The sequence below is a fragment of the Chelonia mydas genome, chromosome 11 (genome assembly GCF_015237465.2).
Source record: "Chelonia mydas isolate rCheMyd1 chromosome 11, rCheMyd1.pri.v2, whole genome shotgun sequence".
Taxonomy (NCBI): domain Eukaryota; kingdom Metazoa; phylum Chordata; order Testudines; family Cheloniidae; genus Chelonia; species Chelonia mydas.
The window spans coordinates 6335276-6358577 of record NC_051251.2 but is presented as its reverse complement, the minus strand read 5'-3'; the positions used below and the strand labels follow the sequence as shown (position 1 = coordinate 6358577).

At 45.0% G+C, this 23302-nt stretch overlaps 1 long non-coding RNA gene across 3 annotated transcripts in view; it reads right to left on the bottom strand.

Annotated features, from left to right (window-relative positions):
- The window catches only part of LOC122462344, a 165912-nt gene that overhangs the window by 106742 nt on the left and 35868 nt on the right, over window positions 1-23302 (bottom strand). For 2 of the 3 annotated variants that reach the window (XR_006284833.1, XR_006284835.1), the window contains exon 1: window positions 3236-4009. This is a non-coding gene — a long non-coding RNA (uncharacterized LOC122462344). Of the gene's footprint in view, window positions 1-3235; window positions 4010-23302 lie in introns of those variants that run through there. The other variant, XR_006284834.1, reaches the window with a different exon arrangement.

Below are 23302 nucleotides of genomic sequence, written 5' to 3'. Positions count from 1 at the left end.
GAGATTTGGGGTTCCAGTACATCATGTTCACTGGGGCTCCACCCCTTTCCATTTCAGTAGCTACACAGATGGTTTGAGGGTCCCCTGAGCTTACAGACCTAGTACAATTGTCCCCTCTCATCTTTTTTTTAATTCTAGAAGATTCAAATCTTTTCATGAGTACTATTTCCTAAAGGTCCAACTCTATAGGACACAGCACACAGGGATTTATCAAGATGGAAGACGGCAAGGAATTCAACCTGATTGTAGTGTAAAATACTGAATGGCAAAAATATGCTTTTAGCAAGAGTCATTTAATCATATGTTTATTCAGATTCACTTAAAACCAATTGAAGTGAGGAATGGCAGAGGCTGAAATGTCATGTCAGTGCTATTTTTGGAGAAAGTGAATGTAGTAACCAGATTGATTAAAAAAGGATTGGTCAGTATGTAAATAAGTGGAGTTGAAGGAATAAATTGTCTCTTAAATATGTACTGTGAGATTTCCCTAAGGCAGGAAGAGAATGACAAGAACAGTTACCCTAGCTGGGTTTTTTGCTATTGCTGGGAAAGCCTCAGGAGAGTTTGAAATTCACCTGTGGTAAGTTCAGGGTCCTGATCCTAAACTCTTAATTCACTTCCTGCACAGTGCCAACTCAAAGGGTTTTGATAAATTGGAGAGGGATCTGATAAGAACCATGAGGTTGTCTATAGGATTAGAAAACATGCCTTATAGGGACTGGTAAACTAAATAGACAGAAGGAGCTCACTCTAAGAGAAGGCTAAGGGATGACTTGAATACAGGCTAAGTACCTATATAGAGAACAAATACTTGATAATGGGCTCTTCAAATGTGGCAGAGAAAGGTCTAACAGGGATACTAATTGAGGCTCCAGAGCCGCACGTGGCTCTTGAATGTGGTTCCTGCAGCTCTTTGCAGCACACGATGTTGAAACACTGATTTAAATTATTAACATAACAAAAGCAACCTGACTGGGTATTAAACAATTCTAATTGATAAAATACTTGGTCAGTCATTTTTCTGTGAGAATATATAGACACGCTAAATATTTCCCATCATACGGTTTACATATGAATCTATAGTAAATGAAACAATGAATTCACCCTCCTGAGTCCTGTGGCTCTTTTGGGTGATGCTGATTTGGCTCCTGAACCCTGGAGGTGTGAGCATCACTCGTCTATCATCCAATAGCTGGAAGTTGAAGCTCAACAAATTCAGTCTGGAAATAAAGGTGACCATTTCCCAGCAGTGAGCATAATTAACCATTGGAACAATTTACCAAGGGTCATGGTGGAGTCTGCACCACTGACAATATTTAAATCAAGATTGGATGTTTTTTCTGAAATATGCACTTCATGAATGATTTTGGGGAAGTTCTCTGGCCGGTGGCACACAGGAGGTCAGACTAGGGGCAGGTCTAGCTACAGAATTACTTTGGTATATCTATGTCGCTCAGGGGTGAATCCACATCGCCGAGGGACCTAGTTCTACTGACCTCAGCCCTGGTCTTGACAGTACTGTCAGCAGAATGGTTTCTCCCACTGACATAGCTTCCACCTCTCATGGAGGGGGATTAACTATGCCAATGGGAGAGCTCTCTTCCTGTCAGCACAGAGAGTGCCGTCATTAAAAGGCGCTACAGCAGCATTGATGCAACTGCACTGATGCAGCATTATAAATGTAGACCTGCCCTAGATGGTCATAATGGTCCCTTCTGGCTTTGGAGTCTCTGAGTCAAACTCCCATTGGTTTCAGCAATTCCAATGGCAATTTTGCCCAAGAGACACACTGCCTTTTTACTCTGTTCAATATACTTCCCAGAACTATCTGTCTGGAAAACTGGACCAAAAAACTCTTGCAATTCCCAATGCCACTTTTGTCCTGGTCCCAGTAGAAAGTGCCATATGGCCAGCTCCTTGCTCCTTCTTTTGCTCACACCAGTGCAAGTAAGGAGTCACTCCACTGAGGACAAGGGAGTTACATCTGAGAAGATGTGATGTAAGATCAGAATCAGGGTGTTTGACTAAGAATTTCTGGCTGAAAATTGTTCATTTAAAACTTGACAAAAAATGGTTAAATGAGAGTTTTTGCAAAAGACAGTTCCTCTTTGAAAGTTCAGGTTTCCAATTTCTCTGCAAAAAACATTTGATATTTTTATTGAAACTTTTCAAACAAAACCTTATGAAAAAAAATCCCAACTAGTTCTAACTGTAACTTTATGGAGCAGTGCTTGTCTTTGTCTAGCATGCTTGTGGGTATTATAAAACATGTGATCAAGAACTTTTGCTAGCTGTCTGCAGAGGTGACTGCACTCCAGGAGCAAGATGCTCAGCTGATGCAAATTCACCTTTGATATCAATTGGCTACTCTAAATAAAAAGTAATTCTATTCATGTCAAAAGGTACTGTGCTGATTAATACCAGCTGAGAATCTGGGCCTGGTTTTCACTTATATAGCAGAGTGGAGTGAATAATTCACAATAAATATCCAGTTATTTCTTTGCTTCAATTATTAACTAGTTCACAACCAGTCCCTAGTTAGTAGCAACGGTCGGTGAGTCACATGGTATTGTTTTGTACCATCATAGGATTTTAAAATTGCATTCAGCCAATTTCCAGAAATCATAGGACTAGAAGGGACCTCGAGAGGTCATCTAGTCCCATCCACTGCACTGATGGCAGGATTAAGTATTATCTAGACCATCCTAGACCTTGTGACCTTCAAATTTGCTTTGCATACACTTTCATGTTAATTAAAATGTGATTGCTCTAATGTTAGAGAGAGTGAAATTTTGCCATTGCAGGAGGCCAGCACAATGCTTATTACCATTTAAGTCCTGTCTATGCCCGCTTTTTCTTACAGAACAAAAAGACAGACATGGTCCCTGCCTGAAAGATTTTTACGGTGATATGTTCAGATCCTGCCCTATTTGAAGACACATCTGATACATAGGTTTATGCAGTGGTGTGAGTATGGGGTATGTCAGTTCCACCCAGAAGAAACAGAAAGTTTCCCTTACGCAAACATTTAAAAGTTCAAGTGAGTACATGAAGCATGCCTGTATTGTTATTCCAGCTGTGATATACAATAAAATATTCCTAAAACTTACTGTATTAAGTAGGAGGGGAGAAAAAAAAAACCAGTATATCTACAATGTTGCTTTTATTGTCTTCCCTTTAATGGAAAGACATAGTACATTGGCACAGAACCAAGGCCAGAACCATACAAACTCACCTTGTTTGAGCTCCTTGGGGGGTTTTGTTGTTGAAGAAAGGTGAAACAGTTCCAGGGAAATGGCTGCAGGGCAGCTTGTAGCTATTCTAACGTTGGCTTCTTTCTGCAGAAAGTTGAAGACTATTACATAAGGCGAATATGGGCAGCTGACATACTGAAGTTGAGGATAAAGAGATGTACATGAATTTTAAAAAAAGAAACTTATCTGAAGCATTTCTTTAGTATTCTTCTGGGTGTACCGTCTGCTACTGCTCATTTCGCCTCCTGTAACAAATCTCACAGAAACAAATTGGTACATCTGTCTTGTATCATGTGGTTTTCTGCTTTTCTTTGTGTCCTGAATACAGGCATCATTCTTTTTCCATCTCCTTGCAAAGAGCCTCTCTCAGGTGCGGTTGCCTGACCGTCTACCCCTCTACAGAGAGCTGCTTTCTAGCTGCAGTGTCTGAAGCATCTGTGCATGCCCCTGCCATGGGCCAAGTTCAGAAGTGAGGTGTAAGCTACACTCAGTGTGTTTCCATTAGACTTGCTGAGAACTGAGAACTTGCTTTACCAATGATGGCAGGATGCTAACAGCAATGGAACATATACGCTGAGAAACTAAAAAGGTGGCGCAAGTTCCAGGCACCTACTTTACACAGAGCAAGTGTAAAGAGGCCCGAGGAGGTCTAATGGGGTGTGCTGGAGTCCAAGTATCAGAGGACTGAGGTCATATCATTTGTGAATCTGGTCCCCATGTAGCTAGGGCAGGACAGTTCCTGTCCAGATAGTATCATTGTAAGTATACTTGCAGTATATTATTCAGCCACCAGATGTCTGTGCTGCACAGAGTTCCAGACAGCGTGGTCCCTGGTAAACAAAGGAGACAAAGCTGGAATTCAAACAATGTGGAAGCCTCTGAGTTTGCAGTTTTGCTTATTAAGGGCCTCCTATTTCAGATTTGTAATTCCACATATGTTAATCGTGGCTAGAATCCACTTGTGGCTTTCTTCAAACACCAAGCTGGGATTTCCATGAGATGGTCAGAAACAGGCACAAAGCAATAGAAATAAAAAGCGCTGACTATGGTGCAGTAGCATCTTGTTCACTTTGGACAGTCAGCAAGTCATCCCGGACGGGACACGGAGACTCCTGGGAATTATTCAAATAGGTCTGAAATATGGTGAAGGGGGTTTGCCCATCCTCATTGTCAGTTTATTATTTAACCCAAGTATTCCTGCCCTCGTGTGAAATTCATAGAAGTCACTTTAAAAGAAACGAAGACGATAAGTTATAATGCTCCCTCTGGACACAAGTGTATATTCTGTTGCCAGCCTGTTGAGTTTATATCTTTATCGAAGGAAGAAAGCTTCCATTTGCTTAGGTTTCCTTAATGAAGGAACAGACAGTAATATTTGTTCTTGAACCTTTCCTTTTGCAAAAATAGAATAAATAAGGAAATTTATTGGACGCCTGTCCTGTGAACTTGTTGCTTTGGGTCATGTAAATAGCTAGAAACCTGCCTTATTCTGTATCAAGTATAATTGAATCGAATCCTGCTTCTGATTTGGATAAAACAAAGATGCTGTTTTGTTTCATTAACAGCTCAAGAATAAGATAAGTTTGTTACAGATTACAGCTAGGAAAATACTGGAAAAATATATTCTACAAATATTCATGTGAATGTTTATATGAGTTTGCATAGAATGTGTTGTGTCCACTTCACATGATTTGTACTATTCTAACAGATTGATTAATTGACATGCATGTTCACCAAAAACTGAACTGAGTGAGTATTGCAGACTGCTTCTAGAAAGTTAGTGTTGAAAAAGTAGAATCAAGATTCTGTGCAAGTGAGGGTTACAATCAACCAACTGACAAGGTCCATCACCAAAGGCTTTTAATCACACTAAGCAGTCATGGGATAAGACGGAAGGTCCTCTCATGAATCAGTAACTGGTTGAAAGACAGGAAATAAAGGGTAGGAATAAATGGCCAGTTTTCAGAATGGAGAGGAGATACATAGCAGGGTCCCTCAAGGATCTGTACTGGGACCAATGCTGTTCAACATAACCATGAGTGACCTGGAAAAGGGGGTAAACAGTGAGGTGGTAAAATTTGCAGATGATACAAAAACTACTCAAGATAGGCAAGACCAAAACTGACTGAAAAGCGTTACAAAGGGATCTCACTAAACTGAGTGACTGGGCAACAAAAAAATGGCAGATAAAATTCAATATGGAAATATGCAAAGTAATGTACATTGAAAAACAATCCCAACTATACATAAAAAAATGATGAGGTCTAAATTAGCTGTTGTCACTCAAGATAGACCTTGGAATCATCATACATCTGCTTAGTGTGCAGGAACAGTCAAAAAAGCTAAAAAAATTGATATAACTGTTAGAAAAGGAGTACATGAAGTACCATAATGCCACTATATAAATCCATAGTATGCCCACACCTTGTGCAGTTCTGGTTACCGCATCTTAAAAAAAAAAAAAAAAGGTCAGAATTGAAAGATGTACAGAGAAGGGTAACAAAAATGATTAGGGGTAATGAACAGCTTCCATACAAGAGATTAAAGAGACAGGGAATGTTCAATTTAGAAGAGAGATGATTGGCCGGGGGGCGGGGGGTGGGGGGGGAGAGGTGCAGGGAAGAAGAGAGGGTATGATAGAAATCTAGAAAATCATGAACAGTACAGAGAAAGTAAGTGTTATTTACCCCTTCCCATAACACAAGACCCAGGAGTCACCCAATGAAATTAACAGACAAGTTTAAAAAAAAAAAAAAACAAACAAACATAAGGAAGTACTGCTTCATATAATGCTTAAAAAACCTGTGGAACTCATTGCCATGGAATGTTGTGCAGGCCAAAAGTATAACTGGGTTTAAAAAAAAATAAAAATAAATGAGAGAAAGCCACTGATGGACCTGTCCTCCGTGAACCATAGCCAAGATAGTAAGGGATGAAACCCCATACTCAGGTGTCCCTAAATTGGATTGCCAGAAGCTGGGACTGGACCACTCCAAATTATCCTGTTCTGTTCATTACCAGAGGCTTCAGAGGTATTGTCGGAAGACAGGATACTGAGCTAGACAGACTACTGGTCTGACCCAGTATGACTGTTCTTATGTTTAATTCAGGCAACAAAAACAAACCCTAGGACTTGTGCCCAATGAAAACACCAAGTTTTGGAATGAATTACTCAGAACAGTCCCCGAAAGAAGCTAGATTTTAAAAAGTAACCTCCTAAAGGTATGTGTTATGCGGAATACTTAAGAAAAGTGTAATCTCTACACAATTTGTAGAGAGAAAGAGGTGAAATTCAGCTAAAATTATATTACACATCATACACAGGGAGCTAGCACTTCGCATACAGTGACAAGGATTCTAGCTTCTGCAGAATAAAGAAATTCTGAGAACTCTGTTTAACATGTTGGGGAAAACAGTTTAAAAAAAAAAAAAAAAAAAAGTCAAGAAAGCAGATCCAGCTCAGGGCCTGCTTGTTTTCCTGTTGCCTGAAGGATAAGTAATAGACAGTGAACATGGCATTAAGTACGTACAGCTTTAGAGCTGCAGACAGTAGGCTAGAATCTGATCTCATTTAGACTATTGAGAATCTGGATTTACAATGTTACTGAGATTAGAGACTCAATGTCTGTGTGTCAGAAAAGCTTTAATGAAGTCTATGCTTCTCCCTTCACTTATTAAAAATAAATGACTGAGAGCCACTATAATTAGCAACACAAGGCCAGATCTTCTGCTGTTGTCAGTATGCCCCCATTATTTTCAATGGAACTATGCTTTGGCTCTGGCCCAGCATATATTCTGGTTGTACAATTTAAAAAAATGTAAGGCTTTATCATGTCACATTGTTGTGCCCAATTACATCCCTTTGGAATAAAATGTAGGGATTTGGGGGAAGAGATTTAGGGAGGAAGAAGCCCAGCTGGCTATAGGAATTATTTGTTAGAATGGGGGCAAAGTTTTTCTGTGAACATTACCATCAGTTCATCCATGTCTAATAAGGACAGTAATTCCCACGCTGGTTCATCTCATTACCACTAACAGCTGTGTAACCAAGTAGCTGCACTACCATATAAAGAATGTTTGCTGTATGGCCAAGACCATGTAAGTGTTACCTATCACAGAAATGGACAATAAGTTAAGCCAAGGTCAAACTTTGGTACCTAATGCCAGGCACCTACATTCATCGTTAGGTACCTGAACAAATGGCCTCATTTTCAGAGGGTCTGCACCAATTGCACTGGGAGCTACCAGCTTTCAGCAGCTTGGAAAAATAAGGACAACATTCATGAGCCTAAACACGGATTCAGCTGCCCAGATTTGGCAAAACTGTTGACTTCAATATGCAAGATATCCAGTGGCCTTTCCTTAAAGGCCAAGAAATTGAGAGAGAGAGTTGGGGAAGATATCTTTTATTGGATCAACTTCTGTTGTGGAAGGTACAAGCTTTTGCGCTAAGCAGAGCTCTTCTTCATGTGTGGGGAAGGAAATCAGAGTGTCTGAGCTAAATACATGTTGGGACAGATTGTTAAACGTAGGTCACAAAGCGATTGCTACATATCTGATCTCACGGTAGTCATCCTCAAAGGAAACCTGCACAACACTGTCAAAAGACAAGCCTGGAAACTTAAATCCATTACTCTGCTAGACATGCAAAAAGGGACTCAACAGGGATGCTAGTTTTATGGCTCATAACTTCTAATGCACCCCTGAATTGCTTACTTAATTGTATATGGTCTCCTAACAGCATGTGTATTCAGTATGCATGAACAATCTAACCCTCATTTGTCCACTTTTTCTTACTTCCTGGGACCAACATAGCTACAACACCACAGAGAACTTTTACATCTTGTGAAATTGTCTCTAGTCATGCAGAGCCAGATTCTACTCCCATCTGTGGTTCTTCTGGTGACTTCAATGAATGTATGATCAACCTGAAAGAGTAGAATATTTTTAGCATGTACATACTTAACACCCCTTAGACCAGTGATCTCCAACCTTTTTATGCACAAGATCACTTTTTGAATTGAAGTACAACCCAGGATCTACGCCGCCCCTTCCCCAAGGCCCTGCCCTGCTCACTCCATCCCTCCCCCCCGCCTCCGGGCTGGGACTGGGGTTCAGGAAGGGGTGCGGGCTCTGGGGTGGGGCCAAGGCATTCAGAGTGTGGGAGAGAGCTCCAGGCTGAGTCTGGGACAAGAGGTTGGGGTGTAAGAGGGGGCTCTGAGCTGGGGCAGGGGATTCAGGGTGCAGGCTCCAGGGAGGGAGCTCAGGGCTGGGGTGCAGGAGGGGTGCGGGCTCCCGCTGGGCGGCACTTATCTCAGGTGGCTCCCAGTTGGTGGCACAGTGGGGCTAAGGCAGGTTGGCTGCCTGCCTGCCCCAGCACCATGCCGCTCCCAGCACTCCCCTGAGGGAACATGTGGCTCTGCACACTGCTCCTGCCTGCAAGCATCACCTCCACAGCTCCCATTGGCCGCAGTTCCCCACTCCCAGCAGTGGGAGCTGCAGGGGTGGCGCTTGCAGGCAGGAGCATCGCACACAGAGACCCCTGCACCACCAGGTGTGTGCTGGCCACTTCCAGAAGCAGCGTGGGGTCAGGGCAAGCAGGGAAACCTGCCTTAGCCCCACTGGGCTTTTAGCGGCCAGAGATCACGATGAACTCTCAGAGGCTCCAGGATCGACCAGTTGATCGCAATCTACAGGCTGGTGACCACTGTCTTAAGCCGCGCTGGAGCTGCACTTAGTACTGCTCAAGGCGAGACTGCAAAATTGGCTGTAAGTTATCTTTAGGTCCCAGACTTTCAGGTCACACAGCTGCCACTCTGGTCTCTGGAGGAAAGCAACACCCTCGCCCCACTCATAGATACTAAAGTCAGAAGGGACCATTATGATCATCTAGTCTGACCTCCTGCACAACGCAGGCCACAGAATCTCACCCACCCGCTCCTGCGAAAAACCTCACCTATGTCTGAGCTATTGAAGTCCTCAAATCGTGGTTTAAAGACTTCAAGGAGCAGAGAATCCTCCAGCAAGTGACCCGTGCCCCATGCTACAGAGGGGGGCGAAAAACCTCCAGGGCCTCTGCCAATCTGCCCTGGAGGAAAATTCCTTCCCGACCCCAAATATGGCGATCAGCTGAACCCTGAGCATATGGGCAAGATTCACCAGCCAGATACTACAGAAACATTTTTCCTGGGTAACTCAGATCCCACGCCATCTAACATCCCATCACAGGCCATTAGGCCTATTTACCTTGAATATTTAATGAACATGATTTTGGTAATTAATTGGTATCCCATCATACCATCTCCTCCATAAACTTATCGAGGATAATCTTAAAGCCAGATAGATCTTTTGCCCCCATTGCTTCCCTTGGAAGGCTATTCCAAAACTTCACTCCTCTGATGGTTAGAAACCTTCGTCTAATTTCAAGTCTAAACTTCCTGGTGGCCAATTTATATCCATTTGTTCTTGTGTCCACATTGGTACTGAGCTCAAATAATTCCTCTCCGGTATTTATCCCTCTGATATATTTATAGAGAACAATCATATCTCCCCTCAACCTTCTTTTAGCTAGGCTTAACCTTATCCACCTTTCAACGTTCATATTGATCCCCATCTTTTCCAATTTAACTAATAATTCCCCATGTGGCACGGTATCAAATGCCTTCCTGAAATCTAGGTAAATTAGATCCACTGCGTTTTCTTTGTCTAAAGAATCTGTTACTTTCTCAAAGAAGGAGATCAGGTTGGTTTGGCACCATCTACCTATGGCAGGGAAGCCCAGTACTATGTCTGGGACACTTGCTGCTATGGCCACCCCCAGCCCACTGCAGAAAGGTACAGCCACTTCATGCCAGAAGCCTGATTAAAAAAAAAAAAAAACCAGCAGGAGCACAGCTGAGAACCTTGCTGCTTACCTCCCTCGTCCACATTCACAGAAAAGAGAGTCTGGATGCTTAGCAGAAGCGATCTGCCACTGTTCTCATGCAAGATTAATAAGAGTCACAAATCCCGCTACAGCGGTGACGCTCCATGTATATGCAGTCTGCTTATTGCTTGCCCACTTGCAGCAAGGGTGGCTGCATCTTTAAGAGATCCTTTTATGTTTCACACCAACAGTTGCCAAAGGGGATTATTGCTGCAGAAAAACCCACGTCAAATATCTGCATGTATTCCTAAAACAGTTTGGCTTTTTATTGCTGCTGTTTCTAGAAAGCTTACAGTCATATACATCTGTTGCATAGAAAGTTGCAAGCTTGCCAGCACAATGCTGAGCCTCAACAACAGCTGCAACAATTCTGCTGCCACAAAGTAGTATCTAATTTCAGTATCTGCTGGCAGAGGTACAAGTTGTTCTCTTAGGTTGGGTCTGGGGAGCATAACCCATGCTTGCTTGGAGTGGCACTTACCTAGTCTAGCCACCACTAGAGCAGTAAAGAGATTGAGGAGCCTGTTACAGGCTGGGTTAAGAAAACTATCTTTTAGCTCAGGGGGCAGAGGCTGATGCATTGAGCTCCAGCGGTCCCAGGTTTGATCCTGCCAGCTGCCAACCACTAGACTAAAAATCCCACTTGCAGAGACATCTCCCCCACCCCCCATTCCAAAATTATTTAATTGAAAAGGGGAAATGATTTGGATTAGTACCCTGTTCTGATGTGCAAAAGATGGCTTGAATGATTCTCTTAATATTTTGTTTTTTCCCACCCTCAGCTTACATTAGAAATGTAGGTTTCAGAGTAACAGCCGTGTTAGTCTGTATTCGCAAAAAGAAAAGGAGTAATTGTGGCACCTTAGACTAACCAATTTGAGCATAAGCTTTCATGAGCTACAGCTCACGAAAGCTTATGCTCAAATAAATTGGTTAGTCTCTAAGGTGCCACAAGTACTCCTTTTCTTATTAGAAATGTAGTTTATCTACCTTATTTCTTCTGGTAGAGACAGTTTGGACGACAAGAACGGTAGGTAGGATGCAAATAAGAATCCAGAGCCAAAGCACATCTTTCACATACACCCAGAGGTTGCACATGGTACAAGGAAGAACAGAATTTGCTTGTTTTGTCCATAAACCAAGCCAAGCTCAAACTCAGGCACAGCAGCTCTCATGCTGAGAACAGTAACAGTGACAATGCCGAACACCAGAGTAGCAAAATACAAGGTCCTGGTGCTGGATCCCACCTTTGAATTGGCCCCTGCAGAAGGAACTGTGGCCATCAGATTAGAAAGCCCTGAGACAGCAGCTATTAGTAGATGACAAAGAAATGGCAGTGTTCCCCTTGCCTGTTACTGAGCTGACCTCCTTCCTTGGCTTCTCCATTTCTTGTGTTGCGTTGGTTCCTAGCAGAGTCAGTGGCTAGTGGTATCTAATATGGGACAGGTCTATTACTCTCATAATACCGTTCATGGCATGTGACTAGGGCTAGGAGATAAAGATCAGTCTCTCCTACATATCAGCCCCTTATTATACATCTCAAAGTTTCCCCAGTCATGTTACAAGACTTTACTGGTGTTTCAGAAAAATGAAGCTTTTATTAAGTTCGCCTAACTGTAGCTTTGATCCCTGCAGCTCCTCAATGAAGCCCCATTTGTAATACGGCATTTCTAAATTTAACTGAGTACTCACTGGGAACATGGTTAGGGTTCACTGGAAAAGATCTCAGCTGCTTGAAAGGGCTCCTGCGTGTTTTACCCAGTTCATGCACTGTTTTCACTAACCTGTCTGGCATCTGGCTGTTGCATGCCATTTCAAATTTGGTTTTCCTCTAGGGAGCCTGAACACTAATCTACAGTAACACAGAATTGAGAATCTAATAATTGTACCATGACCCCAAATGATCTTGTTAAGCATTCTGCTTCTGCCCAGTCTCTCAGAAATTGACAAAAGTTTCTGCAGCATGGAGATAAGGAACGTGGTCAGATCCATTTATTCTTACTCTCCTCGCCTGCAGACAGCTATGTATTCCAGTCATTCAAATGAGAGGTTTGCCTATGAGCATGCGTGAACAGTTGGGAATCTGTGAATCGCAGGCAAAGCAACAGCACGGTCATAATGGAGACAGTACATCAATAGAGAGGTAGTGCGGAAAGACTATTGCAGCCAGCTTCCCAAAGCAGTCTGGACTTCGTTAGCAATAGGTCGCATGGTCCATCTCTGGGGACTCTTCCGACAGTGGGCCAAATCATCCCCTCTACCTGTGAGAGTCAAGGGGAGGACAGGGAGATTACCCTGCATCATCATTCCCCATTTTGCTCCTTGACTCTATGGAATTCTTTCCTTGGAGGTCAGGCTCCACAGCTTAAGAAGCAGACCAGGGGCAGAGCAAGGCAGGCTGTTCACTGCAGCCTTATTCTTCTCTTCCTTAAAACGGTCTTTTTAGTGGGTAAAGAAACTCCACCTGTCAGCAGTAACTCTGCTGGTTTCTGCCTCCTTGCTGTGGAGCCCCCAACCTAAGGGCAGGCGTTAGGGGGAGTCATTAGTGGCATGACCCCTATAGAAGCTGCTGTGCCAGGGAGCCAAACAAGCCAGGAGCTACACCTGGGACTCACAGAGGCAAAGATGACCCTGTGTCTCTATGACTCCCTTGAGATACATGCGAGCGTCTGGTTCATGGGGGGGGGGGGGGAGGGGGGAGAAGGTGTTTACCTCTTCTCTTCCTTCATGTGAGGGCAGGCTGGCAGCTATCTGTGCAGGTACGGATAGCACATTTGGGCTCAGCATCAGAGCCAGGCAAAAACCACTCGGGCAACTCAGTGGTTTGGGAATTTTAGCACAGTAAGGAGTTTGCCAGTGCTGATGAGTACCCTATGGACCAATGATTTCCACTCAAGATTTTCGTTAAAGGTCTCGCCTGAAAGTCACTCACAGCATACTACCTGGGGCTCAAATTTACCTGTCTATCCTCAGAAAGATGAAGGGAAGGCAGGGCTGACCTAGTCAGGATTCAAATCTACAATTCCAAGGAATCTAGCTATTCTGAACCTCATACTTAGCCCTTTGATCCATCCCCTCCAAGCCACACATCACCTGTAAGAGTGGCAGTGCCCCATTTCAGCTCTCATGTCTGCCTCTTGTGCCCCAGTCATGATCTAACTGCTTGGAAGGGAGTCATCTGCACCCATCATAGGGCAAATATCACTAAGTTTATCATGGCCTGTGCAGACACATCTGCTAGCTTGGTCAGTCTAGATTATTGCTTGTATCACGACACCTGACAAGATCTTTGAACCGTGCTAAGTAGGGTGAGCATGAAGCAATGGGAGCGGCATTCATTCTTTAGAGGCAGTTGGATGCATCTCTTGCCTTCTCCTCCAAAAGATATTTCATAAAGTAAATCACCCCCCATTTTCCGGTTTCTCCCAAACAGTCTAGGATAAAGCATTCAGGTATGGAAGAATCACCTTCCTGAGTTATTGCAGCTAGCCTAATGCAACAGTATCTGCAAAAAAACCAAAAAACAAAAAAAAACCCCACAGCTTTAATGCAGAACACATTGAGTTGCTTTGATTCCAGCTTGGTGCACTGCCAATTAAATAATCATTTAAAGGTTAAGAATTTGCAGTTGAAAGTGTTGAGGAAGGGGCTTAACCTGGCAAATCCCAAGCCTAGTTCCTGTTATGTGCAAGATAATGTTCAAAGGACTAAAATATATATATGCAGGCCAGATTCGACCTCAGTTATGTTGGTGTAAATCCACTAACTATGGACTTGACTGGCGCTCTTCCGGATTTACACCAGTGTAACCGATCGGAATCCAATCCTAGAGACTCAGTGAAGGCAGGATATGGTCGAAGTCATCTGCAGTGTCATGCCTCATTTGGTGTCTTGGGGTCTGCTTCCAACACATAACGGGCACGGAATTAAACCTTCGGTGTTCATCACCCAACGCCAGCAAGCGTCTACTCTACCTATTGACAGAGCTCAGCCCAATAGTGCTATGCAACAATTATGGAGCCCACCTGCATTTGGAAGCAAAGCCCTAAGTGGTCGGTCCTCTTTCATCACAGTAAGCAGTAAAGCATCTTAAGGCATTCTTACATACCACAGGAACCTTCACTGTTCTAGGTCAGCATTCACTCTCCTTTGGCATCGCTCATTGGGTGTGATAGGGCATTTGCTAGGATTTTTATTTAACCGAAGGATTTGTGTGTGTAACCAGATTGAAGTAATTTGAGTGCAGCATTATTAAAAAATGGTTTTTGGTTCCACTGAAGAGCAGATTTTGCTTGTCCGGTCATTCAGCTCTTCTTCATTTACATCAATATTAAAAAGGTTCTCATTTCAGGATCTGCATTATGTTTCACAGCCAGTACACAGGGTGCAGCTGCAGTGCTATTCTCAATACACATAGGCCAATATGGTTGGGAAGAGATTCAATGGACAGCTTGAAGGATGGAGTCAGGGGTTGCTTGGCTCAGCCGCAACTCCTCTAATAATGGAGAAATTTAACCCAGATACAGCATCTCTACCTGCTGAGGGGTATAGACTCCAACACTTCAAACTTAGGGCCAGAGCCAACAGAAGAGCTGCCATTGTCTTCAAAAGGTGTTGGATCAGGCCCTTGTATAGCATCTTCAATAGAAAGTTCAAAGCTCTTTGCAAATATTTAAGAAAAAGTACTGTTTGCCCCACTTTGGGGAAGCAGTCAGATTTAAAGAGAAAAATAAAAGTGATGGTAAATTATAACAATGCAAGACCAGATGCTCAGCTTGTTTAAATTGCTGGTGCGCCTTCGAGTCAGTGGAGATGTGGCATTTGTACCAGCTGATGATCTGGCCAGTAGAGTTTAAGGGCAGGCTTTGCAAAAGCCCTCCGTGTTAGCTTACCTCTACTTCTGTTAGTGTGGGGCAGGGTTAGGCCAGCACTGGACACTGGAAAATCCTATCCCAATTTCTTTGTTATGGACAACAGCAACAATTTAACACCCAAGGTAACTGCCAAAAGTCTCAATCCTGCAAAATCGAAAAAGCATGATGTGGTGCTCTTAAATTGGGTAAACATTTAACCCATAAATGTTTAATCACGTAAGATAAAGGCTCAGATGAAACGCTTTGTGCGCGAGGGTAGTCAGGGAGTTATTAGACCTCCATGCCTACAGGATAAACACCACAGCCTCCTATTTGGGAATCATTTGCTGACTCTCCAACCCAGCAGTGATCCACAGGATGCAATTAAGACAAAATGGGGTGGGGGGAGGGGGAGGGAAGAGATACTTTTGCAGTTCAATCCAATAAATTTCGATCTACTCTGGGACTCCCACCCCCAGTGAGCAGTAGATCTTTACCTGAAAAGGGAACAATTATAGGAGAAGTAAGCTAGTGGATTTTTTTCCAAACACACCCAATCATGGCTGGCTGTGCACAGCAGATGTTTTCCCTTATCTAGCGCCTTCTGCGGATGGCCACTCCAGCACAGCCATGGTCTCTTCTCATCACTCAGTCAGGTCACATTAAAGCCCCCTCCAGGTAAACAAAGGGCCCAAACAACTGAAATACACGGTGTCTTGCCCCTACCCGGGCTCACTTCTCCAAAGACTCTTCACCCGTTCCCGAGCTCTGCAGGGTTGTCCTGTTCTTGTGTGGAGACACCTCCCTGGAAGCCTGGCTCCACACGCTGTTATCTTCTCCCCCTTCTTGTGCCCTGGAGTTTCTGCACCACCTTTTCTGGTGGCCAGTGGAGGAAGCCAGGTTCTCCTTCTGCTCTGGGTTCCAGTCCAGGGACCCTGTAGCAAGCAGCTAAGGTCTGCTCCCTCAGATCCCTCGCTGCCTCCGTGGACCCCTTCCTACCATGGCCTCCCTTCAGCCCCTTTCCTAGGCTTACTGCACATCTGCCTCTCATTAGGCCTTCCCTTCACTCTCTAGCAACCAGAGGGATTGGAGAGTTTGGTCTTTCTCCCTGCAGCCCCCTTCTCATTGAAACTTCCTCCTTTTATGCTCATCAGCCAGCACCTCCCGCAGCTGGGCTTCAACTGGACCTGACCCACCCTTCAGGAGCAGCCAGCTGCCTTAATTGAGCCCTTTTACTCCAGTTAACTCTTTTAGCACCAGTGTGGGGAAATCTCCTCCATCACATATTTATACAAATCCAAACGGAACACGCCCCTGTACTGTCTTCAGGGGAGAGGATGGGGGCACACGACAGATGTGCAGTCATGTTGCCTCATCACTGGAAGGCACTCAGACTCTGCCCTCATCACCATAGTATAAGAACCTGTATAGACTTGAACAGCGTGCCCCAGGCAGTGAAGCAGGGGTGTTGAAGATATTAGGGTATATATGTATGTAAAGCTTAAATCAGGTATCATTCAGCACACTACTCTTGTGCAAAAAAATGCACCAGCCAACTGCGTGCAAGCACCTTACTAGCAACTGGAACCCAATGGGTAGCCTAGTCCCCTGCAAGAGAAAGTGCAGGGTACTCACTCGGAGGCACTGGGGCAGGGAGATTGACCACCTTTCTGGTGTTGCCCTCACACAGCTATGAGAGGAGAATGAGCATTGAGGTTTCATAGTGGGTTATAGATCAGCACTAGCAGCTGAGAGCTTTATAATTTCACCCTGAGACTCTGGCTGCAGGTGGCAGGACACCACAGCTCCCCCCCGCGCAACCTTATTACCCTCCCCCTGCCACACACCTCTTTTTCTGTTCCAATCATTTCACTCTTCATCCTTCCCCTCCCATGTAAACATGGAAAGAGAAAAGGGGAGAATTAATGTTGCAGACACAGCTCTCAGATTAACACCTCTGTGGAAGGGCACGGCCCAGGGAGATGCTTAGAGAAAGGCCTTTTGAGCTGAAAGGAAGAGAGTTTCATATGAAGGATGATGGAGAGTCTAGAGCCGGAGGGGTTCTCAGGACCAATTATTTGGTGGCCTCACACGGTCTTCTAATATACTGAATTAGCTTTGGGAAAAAATAAATATGCACATCCAAATCATTGTAATTTATTTACTGCTAGCTAGTAAATCAGTTGTGAAACAGGATATTAACAAACATACAAGTATCATTTTTCACAGCAGACTTACTCAGCCCCAGCAAGCCCGGAGGACAAGTTAAGGCCTGGATAGGGAGCCAGGGGAAGCAGCCGTGGTTGGGGGGGGGGGGGGGTGCCCTAGAGCCTGAAGTCCAGCACCCTGAGAACAGAGCTGGAAGCCATGCGGCCAAAGCCTGGGGCCCACGCCAGAACCCAGGGCTAGAGACTGGGGTCCCACGCCCAGAACCTGTCACCTCAGGGCTGAAGTGCAAAGCCTGAGCCCCACCACCCTTGGTAAGGTGGGGAACTCACCATCTGCCTGCTCCTCCAGCATTGTGCCCCAGGTGTCTCCAGAGGTGGGCAGGGCCCAACCCCAGCTGGTGGCCCCAGAAATCAACACCAAGGCAGTACATCCCAGGAGCAACAAGGAAAGGGAGGGGCCACTGCTCCTCCCCCCGGAGGCTGTGGCTACCTTTGAGAAACACTGGTCGAGAGGAGGTCGATGGCAGTTTGCATTTGCATTCTTGTGCGTGTGGGTCTTTGCAGCTGAGTGGGAGCAAAAGCAATGCTGCCAGATGTTTGCCTGAATGTACCACTTTGAGTTGGGGTAATAAAGGTGAGACAATAATGATCCTACAGCTCAAAAAAAAAAAGTTAGAGGGAAGCACCTGTTTATGTGTATTCAGCATTAGCTAACACCTTACTAAGAAAAAGCAGGCAACTGTAGTCGTTTGCATTTGTACTCAGAGCTTCAGTGGACAGCGTTACACAACTCATACAGATTGCAGCAGACCACGAAGAGAGTTTGGGGAGGGGCAGCAGGGAGGCAACGCATCAGGATTCTCCCCCGTCTGCCCAGGGCACTTTTAACATTGCTCGCTCAGGACACACTGAATGGGCAAACGAGGCAGTGGACACAGTCTCTATACACAGTGATGAGCTGCCAAAATCTTAACAATGGGTTCCCTCCTCACCCCACGAGGGGGGGTCGTTGCCCACCCCCGTCCCCCGGGACTCCTACCCCATCCAACCCCCCCACGTTCCTTGACACCCCCCCCAGGACCCCTGCCCCATCCTCCCCCATCCCCTGACTGCCCCCAGAACCTTGGCAGGAGGGTCTCATGGGCCATCGTAGTGGGTGCCCACCCCACCCCTAAGAGCCAGAGGCACCTGCCGGGGGGCAAGGTGGGGAGTCCCAGTGGTGCTTACCTGGGGCAGCTCCCAGGAAGCATCTGGCAGGTCCCTCTGGCTCCTAGGGGCGGGGGAGTGTAGCTAGGGGGGGAGCAGGGGGAGCGGCCGCTCCCCCACTGATCACATCAAAAGTGGCGCCTAACGTGCCGACTCCCTGGGTGCTCCGGGGCTGGAGCACCCACGGGGAAAATTTGGTGGGTGCAGAGCACCCACTGGCAGCTCCCCACCCCGCGCCCAGCCCCAGCTCACCTCCGCTCCGCCTCCTCCCCTGAACGCGCCGCCCCACCCTGCTTCTCTGCCTCCCCTTTCCCACAAATCAGCCGTTCGGCGGGAAGCTGGGGAGGGCTGAGAAGCAGGCCGCGGCTTCCCGCTCAGGCCGAGGGAGGCGAGCTGGGGCAGGGAGGATAGGAAGACAAGAAACATGCTTTTTGCTATTCCCCAGCAATCTTACCTCAACTCTCCTAGCCGGGCCTCTGGGTCCATTCTTCAAGAAGCTCCTTGCCAAAATATTGCTGCTGAAGCACTACCCTGAAATAATCCTCAGCCCCTCTAACAAGCACCCCTCTCCCTTAGCTTCAGCCTTTTATCTCAGCTGTTGCTAGTCACTCACTTAGTCACAGCTGGGGAAGTAATTCCTTCATGGCTGCTACAGTGTGTGGTTTATACACTCCATCACCGTATACAACAACTTCCATTCAATTTGAGTTAGCCTTGCATCATCCTTGTTAAGTAGGTAAGTATTATTGACTGTGTTTTACAGATGGAGGCAATGGGAACAGAAGTGACTTATTGAAAGTCTCGCAGTGACTCTGTGTCAGCGTCAGCAAAGAACCCAAGAGTCCTAATACTCGGCTCGCTGGAGCTGGTTGAAAGTTTTTTTGACAAAACATTGCTCAGGTGTTGAATTTCTGGTCAAAAACAAAGACAGAGCCTACCCCCAGAGAAGCTCAGTGGTCAGGGTACTCAGCTGGGATGTGGAAAACCAAGGTTCAAGTCCTAACTAACAACTGGTTTGGAGAGTCAATGTCTCATTTTTTTCCACACAAAAAAGTTTTGAAAGGTCTCATTTTCATTCTGCATTGGCTTGAAAACAAATGTCAAAACCTCCAGATATTTTGTGCAATTAAATTGTTGTTTTCCAGCCAGGCCGACTTCTAACTCAACCCTGCTCCCTAATATATAAAGAAGGCACGGGGGAGTCAGGGAGAAGAATGAGAAGTAAGGGGATTAAATGAGGAAGTTAGACACACAGATGGACTCTGAGCTCATTGAGTTAGTCAGACTGGGAAAAGACAAAACTAGAAAACATGCTGCAGAGAAGAAAGTCACCTTATCATGGGAATGCATCAGACTGTCTTGGGACCAACACGGCTAGATGTGAGAGAGACAAGGTGGATGAGGTAATATCCTTTATTGGACCAACCTCTGTTTTTGAACAAGACAAGCTTTCAAGCATCACAGAGCTCTTCTTATGGTCTGGGGAAGATGATTACCTATCCCAGACTGAAGAAGTGTTCTGTGGAGCTTGAAAGCTTGTCTCTTTCACCAACAGAAGTTGGTCCAGCAAAGGATATTACCTCACCCACCTTGTCTCTCTCAGTCAATTTACCAAGTCTTTGTGATATCAACACAGGAATATAGGAATGGTCACATTGGATCAGAAAAATGGTCCATCTCTGACAGTGACCAGTACTAGATGATTCAGAGAATATCAAAATTCTACAAACACTGGTCTCTCTCTCTCTCCAAAGTAAGACTAGAATGAAATAAAAATCTCACCAGAAAGCAGAAACTGCTCAAGCTAAAAACAAGCGTTTACATACATCTGCGAGCAAGTCTCACCTGACTCAGCTACCAAGATTTTAGCCTCCTCCTCCTTGATCTTGTCTAATAGCTTAGAAACTGATTTCCTCTCTACCCCCTCCTTTTGTGGTCAATCCACAAAATACAAAGAAGTCTTGCCCAGTGGTGTGGGTGCTAGCGTGGGACTTGGGAGACTATGGTTCAATTCTCCACCTTAGACTTCTTGTACGACCTTAAGCAAGTCACTTACCCCACTTGTGCCTCAGTTTCCCAGCTGTAAAAGTGGGATAATAGCACTGCCTTAACTCACAGCGGGGGCTGTGAGGATAAATACATTAAAGATTGTGAGATACTATAGTGACAGGGGCCACATACCTTAGATAGCTAGAATCCCCTTAGTTAAGTAACGCAGAGCTCCACGTTCAGTTAGTGCAGTCTCCAGGTCCATTTCAAGAAATGGGACTTGGATCCAGAGGTAAAATTAAAAAAAAAAATAGATGAATCCCTTTTATTTTCAAATAATCTCTTCTTTCTCTTTCACAGCCTTGGGAGATTCTGCACAGACCGAACTGTTCCATGACTGCTAAGGGCTGGATACACAAATTCAAGCTAAGCTTTGCAACACTACCTTTAGGAGTCCTGCCCTCCGTCAGGTGCCCATGTCCCTAAGCAATGCATAGGGAGAGGGAGGCCACTAAGAACGAGATTCACAGAAGCCAGGAAGCTGAGTAGAGTGACATCAGTGCTAGCCAGTAGAAATGAAGGATGTGGAAAAATTGGAAAGCGTCCAGCAGAAGGCAACAAAAATGATTAGGGGTCTGGAACACATGACTTATGAGGAGAGGCTGAGGGAACTGGGATTGTTTAGTCTGCGGAAGAGAAGAATGAGGGGGGGTTTGATAGCTGCTTTCAACTACCTGAAAGGGGGATCCAAAGAGGATGGATCTAGACTGTTCTCAGTGGTAGCAGATGACAGAACAAGGAGTAATGGTCTCAAGTTGCAGTGGGGAAGGTTTAGGTTGGTTATTAGGAAAAACTTTTTCACTAGGAGAGTGGTGAAGCACTGGAAGGGGTTACCTAGGGAGGTGGTGGAATTTCCTTCCTTTGAGGTTTTCAAGGTCAGGCTTGACAAAGCCCTGGCTGGGATGATTTAGTTGGGGATTGGTCCTGCTTTGAACAGGGGGTTGGACTAGATGACCTCCTGAGGTCCCTTCCAACCCTGAGATTCTATGATTCTATTCTATGAAATGCCAAAGAGAAGAGCAGGGCTTAGGCCCTGTCACTCAAGGGGATGTAGGGCAGCTATTTCTGTGCTGGAGGGAGGCGGTGCCTGGTGGTTGCAGCACTCACCAAAACAGGGGAGACCAAGGCCGAAATCCCCACTCTGCAGGTGCGTGTCCTAACTACGGGGTTATAGGCTATTCTAAGGAGGGTCTCTCAATCTCTCCTTTTGATACGGTTCCATTTTGTATAAATACTTGAGTATTCATTAGAGCAAGGCGCGGAACCTGGGTCAGAGTGCCCTAACCACTACTAGGCCCTGGAGCATTCTCACATGCTCTGGCCCAACGAATATTTAAGTATTTTATACAATTTCAAGATCATGAATTTTCAATTTTTTTGAAAAGAAGGGGAAATTAAAAACATGTTTTGGTGATTTTTTCCCCCTCCGTGACTATTTCTTTTCTTCATGTGTTGTGATACAACTTAGGATGGCACCGATACCTAAAGTAGTCTACAACCGTTGGCTTGAGGTGGTAAGAAATGGTGTGAAACAGGTCCATAGCTCAGATCCAGATCGCCTATTTTGTAATATTTAGCTGTGTTTAGAGCGGCGGCTTGGCTTCAGAGCCACCTTGGATGTAGTGATCATCAGGTTTTTTTCCTGGGGAAAAACACAGAACTCTGCCTTCAGGTCTTGACAGGGAAAAAACTCATTACTTCCCATTAAAAATGGATGTGGAGCGTTTGATCTTGCATGCTGGTTTTCTTAATGAGTGGGAATCTCAAACAGTGTTTTTCTAAGAAGCATTTCAGTTCTGCTTTAATGTGTAAAAGTAGCTGAAGTCCAGCTCCTATAGATTTTTCTTGTTATGCTGTAGAGCTGTGCACTTTGCTAACTCAGGGGAGGACTTTACACATACCACTGTTTGTTGCACTGAATCACTCAGATCCCATGTAGTCATTAATGTTTCAATACCTTTTACTGATCAAGGAGAATATTCTCCAAACCAGCATGTGGACTCCACTAATTGAGCCATACCCTCTAGCCCTGAAACTTTGCGCAGCTAGCCACACACACCCACAAACGTTATACTTTTGCAATATCACCCGTCTCCCTCTTCAAACTTTGATGATAAGATTCTACATCACAACAGAGGGAACTGACGCGGGGGGAGGCGGGGGGGTGTAGGGGAGAATGCGTCACCCGTGCAGCTGCATAGCTTGTTGATTAGGATGCTCAATGCCGTGATGAGTGAGCTAATACTTGAGCCCAGCCTAGTGATCACGTCTTTTCTCTATGTCTAAGTGTTTTATGTTGGTACGCACCTCGCGGGCCAAAAATTATACAGAAATGTCAAGTCAATAACACTCCCTCTTCAAAAAAACAAAACAAAACTCGGAATTAAGCCACATTGTTTTTCGTATGTGCGTTATCTTGTTAGTTATGGATGAAATTTTGAATGGCTTTTGGCTTATTTTCCCCCTCAAGTAAAGAGTTTTCCAACTTGGACTTGTAGCGAGGAGTCAATTGTTCTGGAAAAGCCACCATAAATACATTTTTTGTTATACTGACACCAACATGCATGTACAAGGGTAGCACTTACATTTGTTTCATTTTGTGAGCTCACGGATTACAGGAACATTCCCCAGTATAAGGAGAGTGGAAAACTCCCAAACTGGCAGTATCATTCAAAATGGAAGAAACTTTAAGCCATGCAGTAGGGCTCACCGTTTCAGAGTGTCTTGCTAGCATATGGCTTGGGAAAAATAATATTTGTTCAATGGAGTATTGTAAAGGTTACAGTTAGTTAGCATTCATCCCTGGATTTGAAAATCGTGTTATGGTGGAGTGTGGGTGAAACCTGC